Here is a 19,704-nt window from a genome sequence, read left to right on the forward strand (position 1 = left end):
ACCCTACTTCATGCTTGATTGATCTTGATGAATATGAGTATGATCTACCACAAGATCATAATGGCTAAACCCTAGAAGTCTAGACTATGAGATTATGATTGTTGTCCTACGGACTAAACCCTCCGGTTTATATAGACACCGGAGGGGGCTAGGGTTACACAGAGTCGGTTATAGATTAAGGAATCCACATATCCGAATCGCCAAGCTTGCCTTCCACGCAAAGGAGAGTCCCATCCGGACACGGGGAGAAATCTTCTGTCTTGTATCTTCATAGCCCAACAGTCCGGCCAAAGTATATAGTCCGACTATCCGAGGACCCCTTAGTCCAGGACTCCCTCAGTCAATATTAAACTTTTGTTTTGAATCTTTCAGATCTGAACATTCATGCCACAATAAATAAAATTACATGGATAAATATGTTAGGTAGCATTCCACATCAAAAAATTTGTTTTTATTATTTACCTACTCGAGGACGAGCAGGAATTAAGCTTGGGGATGCTTGAACGTATCTATAATTTTTTATCGTTCCATGCTATTATATTATCTGTTTTGGATGTTTAATAGGCATTTATATGCTATTTTATATTATTTTTGGGACTAACCTATTAACCAAGAGCCCAGTGCCAGTTTCCATTTTTTGCCTAGTTTAGAGTTTCGCAGAAAAGGAATACCATACGGAGTCCAAACGGAATGAAACTTTCACGATGATCTTTCTTGGACCAGAAGGAAACCAGGAGACTTGGAGATGAAGTCGGAGATGCAAAGAGGCAGCCACGAGGCAAGAGGGCTCGCCCTAGGGGGTAGGGCGCGCCCCCTACCTCGTGGGCCCCTCGAGGGTCTCTTGACCGAGCTCCTTTGCCTATATATACTCTTATACCCTGAAAACATCCAGGGGAGCCACGAAACCACTTTTCCACCGCTGCAACCTTCTGTACATGTGACATCCCATCCAGGGGCCTTTTCCGGCGTCCTGCCGGAGGGGGATTCGATCACGGAGGGATTCTTCATCAACACCATTGCCTCTCCGATGATGCGTGAGTAGTTTACCACAAACCTTTGGGTCCATAGCTAGTAGCTAGATGGCTTCTTCTCTCTCTTTGATTCTCAATACCATGTTCTCCTCAATGTTCTTGGAGATCTATTCGGTGTAATATTCTTTTGCGGTGTGTTTGCCGAGATCTGATGAATTGTGGATTTATGATTAGATTATCTATGAATATTACTTGGTTCTTCTCTGAATTCTTATATGCATGATTTGATATCTTTGCAAGTCTCTTCAAATTATCAGTTTAGTTTGGCCTACTAGATTGATCTTTCTTGCAATGGGAGAAGTGCTTAGTTTCGAGTTCAATCTTGCGGTGTCCTTTCCCAATGACAAAAGGGGCAGCAAGGCGCGCATTGTATTGTTGCCATCAAGGATAAAAAGATGGGGTTTTCATCATATTGCTTGAGTTAATTCCTCTACATCATGTCATCTTACTTATTGTGTTACTCTGTTCTTTATGCACTTAATACTCTAGATGCAGGCAGGACTCGGTCGATGTGTGGAGTAATAATAGTAGATGCAGAATCATTTCGGTCTACTTGACACGGACGTGATGCCTATGTTCATGATCATTGCCTTAGATATCGTCATAACTATGCGCTTTTCTATCAATTGCTCGGCAGTAATTTGTTCACCCACTGTAATATTTGCTATCGTGAGAGAAGCCACTAGTGAAATCCTATGGCCCCCGGGTCTCTTTTCCATTATATTGAATCTCTTTTACATCTTACTAGTTTCTGATCTACTATTTTGCAATCTTTTACTTTTCGATCTATAAACCAAAAATATTTACTTTACCGTTTATCTATCTCTATCAGATCTCACTTTTGCAAGTGACCGTGAAGGGATTGACAACCCCTTTATCGCGTTGGGTGCAAGTTGTTGATTTTTTGTGCAGGTATTCGGCGACTTGTGCATTGTCTCCTACTGGATTGATACCTTGGTTCTCAAACTAAGGGAAATACTTATGCTACTTTGCTGCATCACCCTTTCCTCTTCAAGGGAAACACCAACGCAAGCTCAAGAGGTAGCAGAAGCACAATGTCCTTGGAACCAAATGGGTGTTTCAGAACAAGCAAGATGAAGATGGACAAGTTGTACGCAACAAGGCTCGTCTCGTTGCTCAAGGCTACACTCAAGTCGAAGGTATGGACTATGGTGAGACATATACCTCTGTTGCTAGACTTTAATCCATTCACATCATACTTGCTTATGTCAATCATCATGATATCACTTTATATCAAATGGACATTAAAAGTGCTTTTCTTAATGGTGAAATTGAGGAGGAAGTTTATGTCAAACAAACTCCCGGCTTTGTTAATCCCAAGAAACCCGATCATGTTTACAAACTTCACAAAGCTCTTTATGGTCTTAAACAAGCTCCTAGAGCATGGTATAAATGCTTGACTAAGTTCCTTATTGAAAAAGGTTTTGATATTGGAAAGATTGACTCTACACTTTTTACTAAAAGGGTTAATGGTGAATTATTAGTGTGCCAATTTATGTGGATGATATCATATTTGGTTCGACTAACCCTCATTTTAGTGAAATGTTTGGAAGGCTAATGTCGGAGAAGTTTGAGATGTCTATGATGAGTGAAGTCAAGTTCTTTCTTGGTTTGCAAATCAAGCAAACAAAGGAGGGTACCTTTGTTTCTCAAACAAAGTACACCAAGGAATTATTCAAGAAGTTCAACATGCAAGAATGCAAAGGTATGAGTACCCCCATGCCTACTAGTGGACATCTTGACTTGACAAAGGATGGCGAACCGGTTGACCAAAAGGTTTACTGTTCTATGATTGGTTCATTGTTATATCTATGTGCCTCCTGTCCCGATATTATGCTAAGTGTGTGCATCTATGCACGATATCAAATGGCCCCCAAAGAATGTCATCTTAAGGCTGTGAAAAGGATAGTGAGATACTTAATTCACACACCAAACTTTGGCATTTGGTTTCCTAAGAGGTCTTCCTTTGACCTTGTTGCCTACTCCGATTTGGACTATGCCGGTGAAAAGGTTGATAGAAAGTCCACTTCGGGTACTTGTCAATTTCTTGGTAGATCTCTTGTGTCTTGGTCCTCCAAGAAACAAAACTCGATATCCTTATCCACCGCCGAAGCGGAATACATTGCCGCCGGTTCATGTTGTGCTCAATTACTTTGGATGACCCAAACTCTTAAAGATTATGGGATAATTGCTTTGTGATAATGAAAGTGCTATTAAGATTGCTCATAATCCCATACAACATTCTCGAACTAAGCATATTGAAGTTCATCATCATTTCATTCGAGATCATGTTGCCAAGGGAGATATCAATCTTAAACATGTTCGAACTGATAAGAAATTGGCGGATATAATCACCAAACCGCTTGATGAGAAAGTACTTTGCCGTTTAAGAGGTGAATTGAACATCATTGATGCCTCAAACTTGGAGTAGAAACTCCATTTGGATGCATGCAAGGCATGAGCCTTCACATGACTAATCCTTGATATTTTCTCTTATGATGATGATCGTATGTCTTGGATATACTTGTACCCTTGCATGCTATCTAATCCTTGTAGGTACTTGGATAAGCTCAATTCTATGAGATTGCAACTCACTCACATCCAAAGCGATCTCTACATCGCCAAGTCTCTACAATATGGTGGTTGAAGACAAGGAAGCATGAATCCTTTCTAGACAATTTCTATATATCAAATTTCATTTGGTATCAAACATCATGATTGCCATTTTTGATACACAAGTTCTCTTCCTTGCAAAACTAACCCATGTAGGAAGATGAACTCCAACTACAAGCGATGCTCCCAACTCTTGATGAACTATATCAACATTGAGCATCCTACACAAGTTCACCTACATGATCAAGATCAACACCACCACCAAGGTATGTCATTCCATCTTAGAGAAGCTTTACTCCAATACATGGGTTAAAGCAACTCAACAAGATATGAATACATCAAAAATGCTTAAACAAAAAATGGCAACCCCATTTTGAGCTTAAACGATGAGTATGACCTATGATCAAGTGTCTTCACTTGACTCCTAAGTTAATATACTCTAACATAGGTGACTTTGTCGTTGACCAATTCTACATGAAGTTCTCTAGTGTTTCTCTGTGTTCTTGCATTTGTCTCCTGCATGTTTGTTTCCCCTTTCAAAAAAAACTTCATCTAGATTTCATTTCTTTTCTCTGTTATTTTCTGCATTCCCTGCATTTAATTCATTGCAAATCCTTTAGTTAATTCCTTGCAAATCTTTGTGAGATCCTATTTGCCTAGTGAGCTGAGATGACAAAATATTTCTCTGTGTTGAACTCGGCCTCACCGATCTTTTCTTTTCGGCCAGACCAAAACAACTCGGTGTCACCGAAGAAAAGGACTCGGTGTTACCGATTTTCACTACTGTGGAAACATTTTTGCCATTTGCATCCTGCATTTTTAATCCAGCTCTACTCGATGATTCTTATCCTCTACTTGCATCACAACCTACATGCTGCTTTGTCATGTGACTCCAGGACCAAACCTATTTGACTTATACTCCAGAAGATCCCTTCTTGGAAATTGATGTCAAAGGGGGAGAGAGAGATCACATCAAAGCTTAATCACATCAAAGGGAGAGAGAGACCCTATGGGAGAAAAAAGAATTCTTAATCTTCCTAGATGCTTGGAATATTCCCAGATGCTTGGTATACAAAGAGGAGAGAAGTCGCATGTCTTTAAGACGGGAAAGACATGTCAGTAGAAGATGTTTCTTTATGTTCCTTTTTTTCTTTGATTTTCTATTACCCTATCTTCTCCCATTATCCAATATCAGATTCAGGGGGAGAAAGACATCTAAGGGAAGAAAAACTTTGGAATTCATTGCATATCTTTACCCCTGGGGACATGTGAATATCCAACTAGAGTACTAAGTACTCACTCTCTACATGTCATCCCAGTCTTGGTACTCTTGTGGTTTCTCGTTCTTGCTCTGATTAGTAGATGTTCCTGTGTTATCTAACCCTGTTTTCTCAGGTTCATCCGTTCCAAAGTCAGCTCAAGACCACAAGGTAAGTATATGCATCACAATCATGTGCATGAGGATCTCTTGCCGATGTACATATTGTTTGCAAGAAGGACTCATGAACATGTAGGTATATTTTCTGCATTTCACATCATTTGCTCTGATGCATATAGCCAAGATACATGTAACTCATTGCCTGCTCTTACATGTTTATGCATTCACATACTTTCATAATCTATCTTCACATGATTGCATACATGTAGGGGGAGCCAATGCCTGTTGCATGTTCTTCCAAAGCTTTACTTGTTATACTTCATATCTTTATCTAAAGCTTTGATGTATGTTGTCATCAATTACCAAAAAGGGGGAGATTGAAAGCACAAATGCTCCCTGGCTGATTATGGTAATTAATGTCAACATATCTCTTGTTCGACTAATACTTCTACCTAGTATATTTCAGATGAGTTCAACATTGGAGTGGCAGGACAAGAGGATGTGGAACCCCTTCAAGATGCTAAGGACAAACATTGGCAAAAGCTCAATACTCTACATTTTCACTTTACTGATCCAAGATCACATTGAGTCCATAGGAAAGCCCATACTATTAAAAGGGGATGAGGTGTTGCTTAATGACTTGCTTGCTCAAAGTGCTTAGTGATATGCTCCCAAACCCTCAACCACTTTCTCATTTCCACATATGTCCTAAACCTAAAGTCAAACTCGGCCCCACTGATTTGATCTATCCGGCGCCACCGAGTTCACTTGACATAGCCATATCCAGAAACCCTAATCAGTTCGGTCTCACTGATAGGGATCTCAGTCTCACCGAGATGGGATTGCAAACTCTATGTTTCCCTTTGTAATGTTTCGGTCTAACCGAAATGAGCAATCGGTCCCACTGAGTTTGCCTGACCAAGTCTCTATTTGCTTATTACTGAAATCGGTCTTACCGAGTTCATGTGATCAGTATCACCGAGATGAGGTTTTGCCCTAACCCTAGCACATCAGTCTCACCGAGTTGATATTGTCGGTCCCACCGAAAAGCCTAACATTCACATTTTGAACCAAGTCGGTCTCACCGAGTTTCACTATTCGGTCCCACCAAGTTTGGTAAATTGTGTGTAACGATTAGATTTTGTGTGGAGGCTATATATACCCCTCCACCCCCTTCTCCATTTCGGAGAGAGCCATCAGAACGTGCATACACTTCCACTACTCATTTTCTGAGAGAGAACCACCTACTCATGTGTTGAGACCAAGACATTCCAATCCAACCACAAGAATCTTGATCTCTAGCCTTCCCCAAGTTGCTTTCCACTCAAATCATCTTTCCACCATATCCAAATCTGTGAGAGAGAGTTGAGTGTTGGGGAGACTATGATTTGAAGCACAAGAGCAAGGAGTTCATCATCAACACACCATCTATTACCTTTTGGAGAGTGGTGTCTCCTAGATTGGTTAGGTGTCACTTGGGAGCCTCCGTCAAGATTGTGGAGTTGAACCAAGGAGTTTGTAAGGGCAAGGAGATCGTCTACTTCATGAAGATCTACCCAAGTGAGGCAAGTCCTTCGTGGGCGATGGCCATGGTGGGATAGACAAGGTTGCTTCTTTGTGGACCCTTCGTGGGTGGAACCCTCCGTGGACTCGCGCAACCGTTACCCTTTGTGGGTTGAAGTCTCCATCAATGTGGATGTACGATAGCACCACCTATTAGAACCACGCCAAAAATCTCCGTGTCTCCAATTGCGTTTGCACACTCCAATTCCATCCCTTTACTTTCTCGCAAGTTGCATGCTTTACTTTCCGCTGCTCATATACTCTTGCCATGATGGCTTGAAATGTATTGTGAATGTTTGAAATTATGCTAATTTCCAACCTCAACTTGAAAAACTTAAAAACTGCTACCTTTAGTTGTTGAGGGTCTAATCACCCCCCTCCCTCTAGACACCTCTTCTCGATCCTTTCAAAATCCTAACAAAATAAAATGACTCTCCAAGTAAAACTCATATCATGTGAAGAATGAAAACATAGCTCCAAGTGAGGTTACCGATAATTCACCCCGGGCATAAAAACCGAAGACTGAAAACCAAACCTGAAAAGACCGAGACCGAACCCGAAAAGAACGAACTAAAAAAGACCAAATAAACTTCGGTCTGCAAAACTAGATGACCGAATTTAATACGGTCAAATCGGTCCTCTACCCTACAGGACCGAAAAGACCATATAGACCGATCTAAACTCCTAATGTCTCAGCTGGTAGGTCGCGTTCCGGGTTTTATTTTCGTCCCATCATTTTCGTCCCACCATTTTTGTCCGGTTTTTTTTGCTGGTTTTTTTCGTCGTCCTTCCCTAACCCACGCACTAAAAAAACCTACGCTTCTCTGGATCCCCTCGACGCACTCTCCTCTCGCCACCGCGGACCTGACAGCGGAGGGGCGGTCTCGCCGCCGCGGACCTCACAAGGAATTCCCCTTATCAGATCTGGCGGAGGGAGACCCTATGTCGAACCCTCCCTACCTCTCGTTCCTCCATCCCCGTCGAGCGCCGCCACCCTCTCCCCGATCCAGATCCGCGCCCCATCTTCTGGCCTACCTCTTGCTGAAGTCGTGGTGTTGGTGGTCAGGGCCCGATCTCTCTGGCGGGTCTGGATGGAGGGCGGGGGAGGGCGGGAGCGAGCTCGTCGTCTCCCTCGCGCTCGACGCCAGTGGGGACGCGGGCTTCGACGCGACCGCCTACATGGGCGCGCTCCGGGCGCGGCGCTTCGGGAGGTGGATGTGTTGGTCATCGCGGATGGCATCCACGCACGACCTCGTGACACAGTGAGTGCAAGATTCTATTCTTTTGAGTCTCGCTCCATCAGAAAAAGAAAGAGACGATGAATTTCCTCTTGAAATCGCTCAAATTGGGCTTACTCTTTGCTTCCCCTCTGCCTATAGGAACTTCGCCAAACTTTCGATGGGCGTCGTGTGCGTCACAGACATGCAGTTCAAAAGCCAGAGGTGCGTCAAATATGTATGCCAATTGGTGCTTGTATTTGTTGTCCCTTTTAGTGTGTATCTCTGATGATTTTTTGATGACCGGCTTCAGTTTTTGAGAGCATACACAGTAGGTACTTATGTGCTAAGAATTTTGATGGGTAATCAATCTTAAGAGAGTAAAAGGATTGTTATGATTTTTCTCACGACTAAATGACACAACGGCAGATTTTTTATCTACACGAGAACATACAGATTCGGTAGCACACCTAGAACCAGAAAGTGCCAAGAACATAACAGGCAGTAGTGAGTTGACAATACAATAAGCTAAATTGTTGTTATGATTTCTGTTGTAACAAGTTGAAGTTATTAAAAAATAATAATTGAAGTTTCTTCTAACAGCACCAACTTCAGTTCAGTTGTTAGAAAATATCTTCAGTTCAAGATTTAGGAACAATCAGTTGGCTTAACTGTCAGTCTGAAACCAACCATTCTTTTGTTGCAGTTCAGTTAACTCAAGCTATTACAATTCACTGAGCCGCGGCGTCTCTAGGGGCAGCGGAAGAACCGTGGGTGTGATCCGTGAGCACAGTCACGCAGATCTGTGGGGAAGCAACATGCAGACATGGATGGAAGATGGGAGACCTATCTCTAGCTGCCTGAGTTGTCCACCAGCAAGATGAACCCACAAGCGCCGTGGTGGACAAAGAGGTGTGTTCCCAAAAACTTTTTGTCTTGTGTCTGGCATGCTTGAAATTGCTGAATTGAAAAGTAATGTAGGGTGGGTGGATGTGTGAAATTAATATATTGGATTTGCCAGCCGTGAGTACTGCTAGATCACTGATGGTGCTTTGTTCCTTATGTTGTTTGTCTCTGCATCTATAGAGCTTTAGCAAATGGTGCTCTGTTCCTTATGTTGTTTATCTCTGCACCTATAGAGCTTTAGCAAATGTACATACTGATTCATGCATGCACTAACTCTGATTGATACTACAAATGCACACATGGTTGTGTAATTTTTTTCCTCAAATACACATGAGTGTGTGTACAATATTAAAGGAGGGGATGGGGGTAAAGAGATACAATCCCAACTGCCCACATTATCTAAGCTCTAAATCTCGCGTCTGCCCACGTTGCCAAAGCCCCAAGGAAGGCTTCGACTCTCCCTTCAGGATGCCCGCTCTCTTGGGGACTTTGTGTAAATTGGTAACTATCTTAGTCAGTTATAGAAGTAGTATTAGCGGTGTGAAATTACATCTTTTGTGGAGACGCTAGCACTGAGAAATTGTTGGCATATTTGGTTACGGATAAGGTCTGGAAATGGAGGTTTGTTTTTATAAGTAAGCTATATTTCATTCTACTCCTGCCATTCTCAGCAATAGATAAATTATAAAATGTATGTACGGGTAGCCATGTTATGATTGATGCTACAACACACATAATTATATACTAAGTACTTATCTTCAGAATTTTGTGCATTGTCTAATATGTGCATATGTACTTGTTGCTGTTGTTGTGTGTGGAAAATAAAAGGGAGCAGGGCATATGAGTTTGTACTGATAATGACACATCTAAAATATTTTATTTGGTTTAGTTATCTGGCCATACATTTTTTTTGTAACAACGCGCTATCGATGGCGGCAGAAGTCCAGTGCGGCGAGACGGCCGGTGTGTGCACTGGGGCACTGGCGAGACTCCCTGACAGGCATATTCTGGTGACTACTTGTGTTCTCGTGAAATCCATCCTCTGATTACATTGTTTCAGCATGTTTAGCTGGAAGGAACCACTACCATGTCCACCCAAAAAAGGGAAGCCAACATCAGGGAGTTCTATGGCAACTAAACAAACGTCCTGCACAATGTAGAAACACAGGACAAAAAAGCATTTGTGGTTTGGATATGTGATACTGAAAAATTCACACTATTTATCTACTACAGCTGTGATATTTCCTTCCCTCGTGTAACTGGAACAGGGGACCAGCAACTCCGACGACCGGAGGTAGAGGGTTATTTGCTCGAAGAAGTATGTGCTGCCCAACTGCAGCCATGACATGTGCATCAAGTGCTACAGTCAATGGTCAGTAGGAATACAACGCATGATCCCAATTATTATTTTTCCTACCATGTTCATTCAACTAGAGCAAATATGTTTGGTGTTTGGTTTAATGCGAGCTTTGGAGATATCACTCAACACTTCATTCTGGTGTTATTAAGTGCTTCAGCAGACACAAATGTAGCATATTTTTACTGATAGCAATGCACTATGAGTAATTAAGCTGGTGTGACCATCATTTATTGAAAATATGCTGCAACCTATGCATCTGCTTACTAGTATTGTCCTTGGCAACTTCAAACCAACTTTTATTTTAGTTGATTCCACCTTCTATGGTTTTAGAAATTCATTGTTTTTGTATGCTTAATTGAGCAGAGCTCGTTCATAGTGATCTTCTACCAATGACACAAATGTAGGAATGAGATACACATGTAATGTAAGAAACAGAGAAAGGAAGCTGAAAGTTGAAAGCATTATATGTTTTTGTGACTATACACATTAGTATTGCCTTAAAAATTGAATAAGGAATATTTTTATTTGGTATGTACCACAAAATGTGTTCATCCAGTAGGTGATGGTTTGGTCATTCTTCTCCAAGGTGTGGATCTATTTGGACTTTTGCAACTATGCTTGTGCCTGGTTTTACTGATTACGAGACATCTCCAGATGATTGGTTATCTGGCCATATTGTCCAACTGTATAAGCTTTGTGAGTTCTTGAGATCTTCCTCGTTTTAGCTAATTCAGTGTTCTGTGTAACAGTGATTTTGCAGAGATATTGGATGTTAACTTATTCATATCCTCATCCTAAAGATCATATGACAAGTACTTGATATAATTTTTCTTTCAAAAATTAAAACACCTAGGTGATTATCCTGGCTATCATATCTGTACAAGGAAGATTATCATAATAACTAAGCAAATTTTTCTTCATGTTATTATGCAGTTTAGGTAGTGAGCTTTCTTTTTGCAGATTTATACAATGCCTAATTTGATTCAACAAGGATAATGATACTGCAAGGCTTGAAAATTTTAGACTATGATCACTTTTTATGCCAAGCTGGAAATTTGACGTGCCTTAAAGCACCTATAGCTGGACTAGCAAATCCTTGTGACTCAAACGCCCTACGGATGTGTCTGCGAGCACTGTCCAGCCACTCCTCAAAAATCGCCGCCCACATCCGTGTATCTCATATCCAGTCCACATCTGTGTATCTCATATCCACTGACCTGTCATATCTCATGTCTTATATATGCAACCAGTAAATTATTTGGGATGCCTGGCTGTATGGGTGGCACCAACCGTCCCTGTTATTGCCTCCAGGGTTGGTCTGCCCCTCTTCCATATGTCGATGCCGGTCAGTGTGCTCCTGGTTTCTACAGAAGTAGAGGCGACCAGGAGGGCACGTATGGGTGTGTACATGGAAAGGACCACTATGATCATGCTCGATTTGCTCCGAGCAGGAGGACTATGCATCAATTCCATCGCCATCTGTGAGATCTCCCTCTTCAAGGATGCGCAACATCCAAACATATGGTCAGTACCACCACCCTCTTGTCTTCCTCTCCCTCCAGGCATGGTGCTCGCCGTTAGTGTTAGGGTTTAGGGTGCCTTTTGGTCCCTCTTGTATGGGTGGATAGGCTTGATGTGTTTTGTTCTTTCTTTCTTTGTTGCCACGTAGGTTGCAGGACGAGGTGCACACCTGCACCATGAGAAGTGCATATGCCGACTCATCCCAGAGACCCGAACTTCAAGAACTTTCTTGTCAGGTGCCTCATGTGGAGAGGCTTTGAGAAGTTAGGTTTTCCTCAAGGAGGATCTTCTAACCAGAATAAACATTCTAGCCCAAAGCTCCAACTCATATGGGGACCAACAATGTACCATTTTGATGATCTCCATTCCCTGTGAGCAACTTGACAGAGGTATACACACTGTTTAGAAAGTTAGGAGCTCCATTCATTTTGATTGGTCGGTAAATTGTAATGTTGGTGGCTATTGTTCATGAAGTGTTTCCGCCACGCAGTCGAGTCCAATTCCTCTGTTTGGAGCTGAAGCAAGTTGTCTCCTTCGGTCAGGTCGCCCCCTATTTTTCATGGTGGATGAGATTGGAGGGTGGGGGACAATACCTACTCTGGAGTCACTAGGTCTAAGTGTGGCAAAGTTAGGTCCAGGTAATTGTATTTTACTAATAATCAATATTCCATTTTACGTTAGTAGATATGTTACGTTGGTAGATATTTTTTTTGCAATTATATGTTATAGTTGGTATTGTTTGCGTATGTGCGTAGTTAGAGAAGGAAATATATTTCATGGAGGAGAGAGTGCAGCTTTGGGAAGAGGTCTTAAATACTTCTGAAAGAATGATCAGTTCAAGGTCTACAAAAACATTAGAAATGGCATGCTTGGTCCAGACTACACCAGTTCGTTGGGATTACTTGTATCATTTTGCAATTTTGCCTTTCATGTATATTATTGAAATAATGCACACATGTTTTTTTTTCTGAAAAAGAGTCATGTCGAGCATAATCCTCATGTAAATATTGAGGTTCGAACCAATTCCCCCCTTTCCTCTCTCGCGACCGCGCCGCCTCCCCGCGGGCGGCCGGCCGCGCTTCCGTCCCCCTTCTCCAGAGGCCTTCCCCCGCCACCTTCCCCCCCGCCGCCGCCGGCGTGCGGTGCCGGGCTTGCCCCGGGCGGCGCCGGTGGTGGCGGCCCCTGCTTTTCCCCTCCCGGAGGCGACCTGCGCGGGGCGGCGCGTTTCCTGGTGGTGTGCTCAGGCGGCGGCGGTTCGGCGCGGCGGCGGGGCAACCTGGCGCAGGCGTGGGAGGCTGGCTGCACGGTGGCGCTGCCGTTGGCGGCGGAGCTCGTAGTGGTGGGGGGTGGCGGCGCCTGCTCGGCCCAGATCTGGGCCCCTTCGGGCCCATCTGGGCCGCGGCGGGCCGGCGGCTTCTCATCGACGGCGGAGCCCCCTGGAGGTGCAGTTCGGGCGTAGGAAGGCTGGGTGGGGGCGGCACCGTCGCCGGCTTGCTGCAGCGGGGCGGCAGCGGCTTTGCGGGCCCGAGATGGGCCTGGCCGGGCCTGGGGTGGCCTGGTGTGCCACTGCGGCCACGTCCGGTCGGCACCCGCGACGGTGCTGGAGGCACAGGCCTCCCGCACAATGGTGGTGGAGGTGGTTCCCTCCGGCGCGGCTCCGGTGCTCCCCCTCCCGATTTCTGGCGCTCCTCTCTCCATCCTCTAGGCCTCGTGATGGCGGTCTCAATGAGGCGGCATGGATGACTTCAAGACCGTGGTGGCGTATGCTGGTTGGCGGTTGGCTGGCTGGTTGGCTCCGGATCGGACGGATAGTGGTGGTTGGGATGCGGGAGAAATCCCTGCCGGTTCTTCCGGCGCCGACGCGGTGTCGCCTGCGGGCGTCGCCTTTCCTTCCTGAGGGGCGTAGCTGTTACCCATCCTCCACTCCTCTCCGCGTGCCGGGGGAAACCGTAGGACATGTCCGGGCAGCAGCGTCGTCGACGTCGCACCCCTTCTTGGAGGTGCTGCTTGGTTACGCGGCGATTCGGAGCCTTGGTGTGTGGTGGGACGAATCCGGAGGGCGCAGCGGAGGCGGATCATCTTAGCTTTGCCGAGTTGCCGTTGTTGGCATTTTGTTCTTCTTTTTTCTCTTTTGGGCTTGATGTGCTGTGCGCCCCAGCAGTTACCGTGTGATTGGTGGAAGTTGCTTTATTTATAAAGCGGGGGGAAACCCTTTTTCGGTAATATTGAGGTTCATATTTCTAAATTTATTTTCTCAATACAAACTTAGAGCCTGGCATACAAACAAAAAGCATGTTTATATCAAGATGTAGTGCATTCCCAGCCTGAAGTGATGTTTTTCTGTTTGATTGATTTTATTTCTAGTCAAATTACAAATGGACTAGATCTCTCTCAAAGCTGCAATCACGAGTTCTTGCCAATGGTTAGATTGACTTTTATTTCTTTTTGTAGGCTATGAGGTCTGGTTGAGCTTGCAAATTGGAATTGTTGAAAACCTTAGCCTTCCTGATCTAGCTAACAAAGATGTATGTTTCAGACAATTAACATTCAAGTGTTAGCATACTTATACCCCAGGTGCAACACACGGGCTGATTAGTTCAAATTTATTTGTTTTAAGCGTTTTGGTAGGGATGGTGTATGTGGCACTTAAAAATGCTCTAAAAAATAATATCTTGTCTTCACGTCTTGCTTGTGCACTGCATAATTATATTGTCCACAAATAACATACAACAGTAATACGTTTCTATCTACCAATGCATACTTGCACTGCAAGTCTATAAAAATTAGGTGTTGAGATACGGATGGTACTTATTCAACATGCTTCAGTTATGCTTCTTTGAAAATCCAGTTGTAGATTGCAGTGAAGCCCCATTTAGATCTTGGCTCTAATATTATTATTGTCTTATGACTCATGACAGATTGATATGCGATCCCATGACATAGCATATGTGGTACCGTGGTAGTCACATTTGACAGTACTTCTGATTATTTGCTAGATTACAAGATAAAACCAAGTGCTTATGCAACTTGGTTGCAGTTTTGATAGGAACATGAATACTTGTGCCATGCCATGGAGCATGTTTGATTAAAAGGAGTAAGTCAACATACAGCTTGTTTCTTATGTTTTATTTATAGAAAATGATTGTTCCTTGTGAGTCATCTTCTTCTACAAATGCGCAGCATAGTTGCTCCAATATATTGAGCAGGGAAGAAGTTTGTTACAAGCATTTTATAGAGTTGACGCAAGAGACATCCGACGGGATACATGGGTAGGGACTTCGTGAAAGGCCGACTCCATTTAATCCTTTCGAGTTGCTTACTGAACACCAAGCCCTATTTGATATGCTTAATGATTGTCATATAGGTGAAGGAGTCAACGAAGAAGCTCCCGTTCAGCATGGTATGTTAAGGGAAGAATATCCGAAGCAAACCTCTGCTACTTCTCTGTTCCCTTTCATTTGTCATGGGCAGGCAAATTGGTTAAAATAGTTATCGGCAGGGAATACCTTAGGAAGGTAGGAAGACCTTAGGAAGAGCGGGTGGGAGGAAGGGAGGCTTGTGCTATAGATGTAGGCGAACAATGGTCCTTGGAAATTATTAGTACTCTACAAAATGTCTGTCCCCTGTGACGCCTACAATGAGCGAGAGAGGGTGGAAGGAAGGGAGAGCGGAGGAAGGAAGATGGGGATATATGTAGAGAGAGGGAGATCAAAAGAAGGGAGATGGGCATATATGTAGAGAGAGGAAGATCAGAGAGGGAGGGGAGATTTACAGGACAATTGTTGTTGAGCCACTCAAATGTGTATGTCTCTGTTGCAACGCACAGGCAATTAACTATAGAAAAAATCAAGGCTATTTGTTTAAAGTGACATTTATTCAGCGTGTTCCAACCTTTACATGCCTTAATTATAGAATAATCTAATATTATGATTTCTCCAGTAAGCAGTATACTAGGAATTTGAATTTGTGCTCTAGGAAAATTTGAACAGACATCGTCCAAGCCGATAATTTCCTGCTACATCAGGTTGAACAATTTTGTTTATGTTGTGAGTGTGGTAAATATTCTTTACCACTGGCCACATATCTCACTTGTGTTGGTCCCCTAGAATATGTTAATGTTTAGTTTCCAATTTTTCATCTATCAAATATCAATGGACTTTACATGGTTTCTTGCAAAATAAAAATTAAAATAGACTCACATGGCTCGAGTTTGTTTGCTCAGGAGGTTTCTCTCATAGATTATAATAGTCTGTGGCTTAAAAGTATTGTCGGTGCTACAAACGTAAAACTGATGAAAGAAGAACATATTTGTACCTTATTGCTGGCTGACTATACACACAAGAACCTCGAAACTCTCATTAATGCGTTATATATTTAGTTGCAATAGTATTTGATTTTTCATGAAGCAATATGCTTACTTTTTCTTCATTCAGTTTCATGTGGCAATGACGCGTGGAGGACGACGGTCACGAGCGCATTGTCGCAAGCTCACCGGAGGGAGGCACACATCTCATCCAATGGAAAAGCACGCTCCAAAAAATCCCTAACCCTCCATGGAGCCATTGCTAGGGGGCGACGAGATCAACGCCACCCACCACGACCACCGAGTTGTACAAGGTATGTCCTGGTGCTTCCCCAGAATCTTTCCCGCCTCTTGAGAGACCACATGACGTTCTGGTGGCAGTTTTTGGCCAAGGCTGGAAGCCAAGAACACTTCTTAATTTTGATCATGGACTTGACATTGTGGTCGGCGATGCATGGTGCAGTGCGGAGATTTCTTGCCTGGCGTATAACAATGCGTGTTCATTGGGGTAGCCTCTTCTCACGCACAAGTCTCAGAGAGGCAGACAGCGACAACTATTCAGAATAACCACAACAAAATTGTGACACAGGTGGTTAGTGGGAGAAGGAACCTGAGACCGCAGCCGATTCTGCTGCAAGGGTGGTGTGTAGAAGATAGTTAGCAAGCATATAAGTCACTCTGGAAAAAGTGTGTAGTTATTGTTGTACTAGAGATCCATTCCGATATTTTCACTGATATGCATGGTTGAATAGTACTATGTGTCATATGTGAGAGTAATGTAATACAAAATGAAACATGGGGGACAGGGCTTCGTGACTGAGCTGGCGAAGATGTCAGTGGTGGAAGCGGACATGTTATAGAAGATGTTGAGGGTGGCACCGGAGGTAATGGCCAAATGGGGTTCCTCGGCACCGAAGAGAAGGATGCTGCAGCGACACCGACACGTACTGGGTTCCATTTCCAACCAGAGAGAACTTATGAACGGTATGTGCGCGATCCATTCATTCTTCCGTTTGATCCTTCCTTATTCCTCTCAACTCAGATTAATTTTATTTTGTAATTATGCATGATTTTGATGGATCAATAAATTTAGTGGCATTAATTGCAATGAGAAATATCGTATATCCATAAACTTCACTTTGTTGTTTTTCAGCTGAACATGATAGTTTGTGTCTTTTTGTTATGGACTTCAATATGGTCGATGGTAGCTTGCTAAATAAAGCAAGACCCAACACATAATTTCATGCCGAGAGTTTGACCTGTTTAATTTTGTACGGAAAATATTTGCTGCTAATAATGAGAAAGTTCTGATTTGTAAATGCAATATTCTTCCATGTATACGGAATTATAGATTGAACAAAATATAAGCCAAAGTTGAATCTCAAGCCTTAATTAATACTAAAAATAATATAGGTTTGGTATATGTGTAGAACAGGATATTTTTCCTTGAGAATCTACTAGATGAGGTGGTCGTTGTCGACATCCTTGTGAAAGTTCGCATGATCTTAGCACGAACCAACTCACAATGTTATCTCGAGCAATGCTTTATTCACTTAAGTATCTTTTTTTAGGAAAACACTAGGTTAAAAGCCTACTTAAAAAAATTTATGCAAAGTTATTATATTTGCCATTTATGATCACGAATGATCTTACTGAATGACGTTCTCATGGCCTTCAAAGAAGAGATATACTAGAAGTTGAGTGCAGTTGGAGGGGCCTTAGTCCTTCTGAGCCAAGAAAAGTAGATGGGGCCTGTCCAAGCTTTAAATAGTAGATGGGGGAATGTTAAAATATTTTGTGATGCCATGGTTCTAAATGGTTAGGTATGTGTCGGAACCTGTATTCTTTCATGGGATGATTGGTCTTAAGCATAAAAAGCCATCCATGTGCCACCTATCATTTGTAATGCACAATACCGAGTTCTATGTTTTTGTACCACTTTCTTTATTTTCTGCATTAGATCTGACAGTATATGTTAATGAATTACGTTTTTATTGAAATAGATTACAAGTGAAGAGGATTCCAATTGTTTTTTGTATGTTATTGGCTATCTTTTCTATACATGCGAAATTTGATATGCAATCAGTAACAACCAACCTACAACGAATAGGAAGACATACTAATGCTATGAATAACCCAATATCAACAAAAGAATATTCTTAATTTTTTAAGGCCCGTGGCAACGCACAGGCACTTTACTAGTCTATTTTAAAAGCACACACGCACAACAATGTTTACCTAAGGCCCAACTGGCTAGCCCAGTCCTCACGAGCGAGACACTACCTCACCTCCTCACGACGAGCGACACAGAGGCACGAACCGCAGCCTCACTCTCGTTCCTCCCCCTTCTCTGCCAAGGACCAACCCTAGCCGTCCATAAAGCCAAGGCCCCGTGACGACCACCTCCCCAAGGAGCGCTCCGATCCGCGGCCATGAGCGGTGAGATCCGCGGTCCGTGTTGATCCGCTGCCGTGACCGGTGACGACCGCCCAGCAACCCAACCTCCCATACATCGATCCACAGCCTGCGAATCGCCATCCGCCAGCGGTGCTTCAGATCCCGTCCCCTTCCACGCTGCTGCACTGGCGTCAATCCGTCGCCACAGTCTCTTCCAAGCTGGCCGCCGCCTACTCTCCTTTTCCGGTGCTTCACCTCATAACTAAAGCTTGAAGATGAGCAAGTGACTCTTATGTATGTGCATGAGTGCATCAGATCGGCCAATAATGCCTAAGTGCAGAGCCTTGTGTCATGTCCAGATTATTGAATGTGTATGCGTACCTATGTTAACGCATACTTATGTATGTGCAAAGCTATATTGTTCAGAATTTGTGATGTTAGCCCGTTACATACTTTTGTTGTCTAACACTTGTCTAATTTTTCTTACACACACACGCACCTCTGTACATACATTTGTTGTCTCAAATTTGCATAAATAAATATGTACAGATACTGGAAGTAATGTATATGAATCTGAGTTGTGTCACTAAATTTGGTTTGTTTGGTCGGGACCGAACATTGGTATGTAAAGACTGAAGACCGAATAGTGGAAAACTGAAAAGACTGAAATTATTCCGGTCTTCAATTATGGAGGACCAAATTCTTGAAAGAACGAAAAGACCGAACCGAACAAACCAAAAAGACCGAACGCCCAGGTTGACCGATAATGTTGAAGACGAAAGAGGGGATACCTTCCGGGGCATCCCCAAGCTTAGTTGCTTGGATATTATCTTGGGGTGCCTTGGGCATCCCCAAGCTTAGGGTCTTCTCGCTCCTTATTCTCCTCATATCGACATCTCACCCAAAACTTGAAACTTCAGTCACACAAAACTTAACGGAACTTCGTGAGATATGTTAGTATGATAAAGAGCAAACCATTTCACTTTGGTACTGCCAAAGACAAGATTCATAATTGTTTTCACACAACTCCCACTATAGCCTATCATTTCCACAATTTATATTGAGCAATATAAGCCATAGAAACTAGAAAACAAGCAAACTAAGCATGGAAAACAGAATCTATCAAAAACAGAACAGTCTGTAGTAATCTGTACTCCAACCATACTTCTGCTACTCCAAAAATTCTGAAAATTAGGACAACACGGAGAATTTGTATATCTACCACATGTAAATACTTCAGATCAAATGCACGTTCCAATGAATTTTCAAATTTCCTGGACTGAGCGCAAAAGTTTCTGTTTTTGCACAGAATCAAGTCAACTATCATCCACACTATCCCAAAGGCTTTACTTGGTACTTTATTGAAACAAAAGCAATAAAACATGATTACTACA

At 43.0% G+C, this 19,704-nt stretch overlaps 1 long non-coding RNA gene across 4 annotated transcripts; it reads left to right on the plus strand.

The window, feature by feature from the left end:
• Positions 1-8,538: 8,538 nt before the first annotated feature.
• On the plus strand, positions 8,539-17,874 carry LOC119365262. Of its 4 annotated transcripts, none has more exons than XR_005175423.1 (4): positions 14,971-15,010; positions 16,044-16,227; positions 16,377-16,897; positions 17,594-17,874. It is a non-coding gene; the product is annotated as an uncharacterized LOC119365262 (long non-coding RNA). The 4 variants fall into 4 exon arrangements; XR_005175424.1 differs by having other exon boundaries at positions 17,597-17,874; XR_005175422.1 differs by lacking the exons at positions 14,971-15,010; positions 17,594-17,874 and adding an exon at positions 8,539-8,735 and having other exon boundaries at positions 16,377-17,308.
• Positions 17,875-19,704: the final 1,830 nt, after the last annotated feature.

Source organism: Triticum dicoccoides, chromosome 2B (genome assembly GCF_002162155.2).
Source record: "Triticum dicoccoides isolate Atlit2015 ecotype Zavitan chromosome 2B, WEW_v2.0, whole genome shotgun sequence".
NCBI classification, from domain to species: domain Eukaryota; kingdom Viridiplantae; phylum Streptophyta; class Magnoliopsida; order Poales; family Poaceae; genus Triticum; species Triticum dicoccoides.